The sequence below is a fragment of the Pipistrellus kuhlii genome, unplaced genomic scaffold, assembly GCF_014108245.1.
Source record: "Pipistrellus kuhlii isolate mPipKuh1 unplaced genomic scaffold, mPipKuh1.p scaffold_m20_p_3, whole genome shotgun sequence".
Classification (NCBI taxonomy): domain Eukaryota; kingdom Metazoa; phylum Chordata; class Mammalia; order Chiroptera; family Vespertilionidae; genus Pipistrellus; species Pipistrellus kuhlii.
This window is the reverse complement of record NW_023425529.1, coordinates 32,627,900-32,630,864: the sequence shown is the minus strand read 5'-3', so window position 1 is coordinate 32,630,864 and position 2,965 is coordinate 32,627,900. Positions and strand designations below refer to the sequence as shown.

The following is a 2,965-nucleotide window of genomic DNA, read 5'->3' as shown; positions in this document are numbered from 1 at the left end:
TGAACATCTCAACAGAGAATATATCTAAAGATAAAAAGAAGTGTAAAAAAATCTTGAACTTCATTTAATATTCTTATTATTAGCAATGATATTAATATTTTGATACAAATATATATTTTGTATATTTGTATATTTATATATTTTGATACAAGTATATTTATATTTTCTGTGAGTAAATAAGAATTAATTATGCTAATGATGTTAGGAATCAGGGTTTTGGGTTTTTTTGCTTTTTTTTTTTTTCTTTTTTTTTTTCATTTGTAGCAGTACTTAGTGTCCAACAGAAACCACTCCGTCTGTCAAACAATATCTCGACTGCAAAGCTTCTCTTACTGTTGGTGGATAGATAATGACACGGACAGTCACTATCACCGTAGCAACAGTGCCCAGGAACTATCAGAGGAAAATTGCACATGGAAGGCTGGTTCTAGAGCAGTCATGCCTCAGCTTCCTCCGGGGTATGCTTTTCCTGCAAGTCTGGTGTGCCCTCGGGTACCACCAACCCAGTGCGGCTCCAAGACTGCAGACAGGAATCAGGGTTTTTAACATGAGAAGGGAGATACATGTAAACTAAATTAAATGTTTTAAGTAAAACCCAATAATCTAAAACTTGAATTGAAAATATGGCCCTGGCCTGGTAGCTCAGTTGGGTAGAGCATCGTCCTGATAAGCCACGGCTGTGGGTTCAGTCCCCTGTTAGGGCACATATAAGAATCATCCAGTGGCTCAGTGGTTGAGCATCGACCCAGGAACTAAGAGGTCTCCTGTGCCATCCCCAGTCAGGGCATATGACATTTCTCTATCCCTCCCCCTTCCTCTCTAAAATCAATAAAAACACTTCTTTTAAAAGAATCAACCAATGAGTGCATAAAAAAATAAAATAAAATCTGTTTTTTTTCCCTTCCAGTCTCTCGAAAATCAACCAATCAATCAATAAAAGAAAAGATCAAGGTATACTCATGTTTTCTTCCTAGTGCAATCCAATGAGAAGCCCTTAAAACAATAACCCCATAGCAGCATACATTCCCAAAATCTAGATTGCAGTCTTCAAATAGCATTCCTCAACTATGAAAAGTAAAGCTAATAGGTGAATTTGGCAAAGTCACAAGATACAAGGCTGTTAAACAAAATTCAATATTATTTATGTATGTTAGCAACAATCAACTGGAAACTGAAATTAAAAATACTATTTATAGTAACATTCAAAATATGAAATACTTAGAAAAAATTTAAACATAATATGTATGAGATTTGTGCATTGAAAACTACAAAACATGCCTGAGAAAAACTAAAAAAGATCTAAATAAAAGGAAATTATACCGTGTTTACAGATGGAAACAATCAATATTGTTAAAATGTCAATACTCCCTAAGTTGATCAATATATTCAATGTAATTCCAATTAAAATTCCAAAAGTCTCTTTTGTAGATACTGACAAGCTACAATTTACATGGAAATTCAAATAACCTAACAATTTTGAAAAAGAAAAAGTTCAAAGACATACTACTTGATTTCAATACTTACCATAATAATCAAGACAATTTTATATCAGTATAAGGAGGATATATAGATCAATGGAATAGAACAGGGAGTCCAGAGGTAAACCCAGGCATATGTGATTGTTGATTGATTGATTTTCAAAAATGATGCCAAGGTAATTCCATGATGAAAGGACGTCTTGAGGGATCCAAGATGGCTGCGCCCAGGTGAACACCTAGCCGCAGCCGCACACAACAATTTCAATAAAACACAACTAAAATATAAAACGGACATTGCCCAGAACTACAGGAAGGTTGACTGACTGGAAATTCTACAGCGAGAAGCAAGGAGAAAACCAGGAGGAGGCGCAAGGTACGGAGACGCAGCGCGCGGAGAGGACGGAGCCAGAGAAGAGGGGGAGGCGGAGTGCCTGGCGGGCGTTCCCTAGCGGAAAGGAGATAAAACTCCTACTGTGCTGGGCCCCCGACTGCTCTGAACCCCAGTTCTAGGCCAGAACCTGGGGAGTCAGGCTCAGCCATAGGGAGCCGGGCTGTAAGGCGGAACCCTGGGGAGAGGCTAAAGGAGGTCCCGGAGGCCCGCACACTGTGTGCAGAGAAGGGACGGTCAGCTGTGCCGCGGGATTGCCCTGACGGGAAGGAGACTGGGGCTCCAGACTGCTCTGAACGCCACCTCCAACTCCACTTCCAACTGAACTGAACCCCAATACAGGGCTCATTGGGGGAGAGCATAGACTGTTTGGCAGCAGGCGAAAATCGAGGGCACCTTTCTCTCAGAGGAGCCGGCAGCGAGCACTGAAGGACCCGCATAGGGCGGGGCTGACGGAAGCCAAAGCTGCAGGCTCCACCCTGAAACCCCGTCCCATCTGTAACTGCGAAATGTGACAACAAAATAGATCACAAACGAAAGATATGGAGGACAAAAAGCGTCTGGATATAGAGTTCAAATCTACGCTTATAAGGTTTTTCAAGAATTTCTTAGAAAAGATGGATAAGACCTATGAGGATATGAAAAGAGATCAACTAGAATTAATAAGGAGTCAACAAGAAATGATAAGGGATCAACAAGAAATAAAGAATACATTGTCTGAAATAAAAAATATTTTATACATTGTCTGAAATAAAAAATATTTTACAGAGTCCTAAAAACAGAAGAGAAGATCGCAAGAATCAAGTCAAAGATTTGGAACATAAAGAGCCAGAAGACACTCCTCCACAGAAGCTAGAAGGCAAGAGAATCCAGAAAGTTGAAGATAATGTAAGAAACCTCTGGGACAACTTCAAGTGAACCAACATCAGAATTATGGGGGTCCCAGAAGATGAGAGAGAGCAAGATATCAAAAACATACTGAAAGAAATAGTGACAGAAAACTTCCCCCACCTGGGGAAAGAATTAGACTTACAAGTCCAGGAAGCGCACAGAACTCCAAACAAAAGGAATCCAAAGAGGACCACACCAAGACACATCA

At 40.0% G+C, this 2,965-nt stretch overlaps 1 non-coding gene across 1 annotated transcript; it reads right to left on the bottom strand.

Annotated features, from left to right (window-relative positions):
- Positions 1-256: 256 nt before the first annotated feature.
- On the bottom strand, positions 257-529 carry LOC118731041. Its single transcript, XR_004991743.1, has one exon. It is a non-coding gene; the product is annotated as a small Cajal body-specific RNA 13 (non-coding RNA).
- Positions 530-2,965: the final 2,436 nt, after the last annotated feature.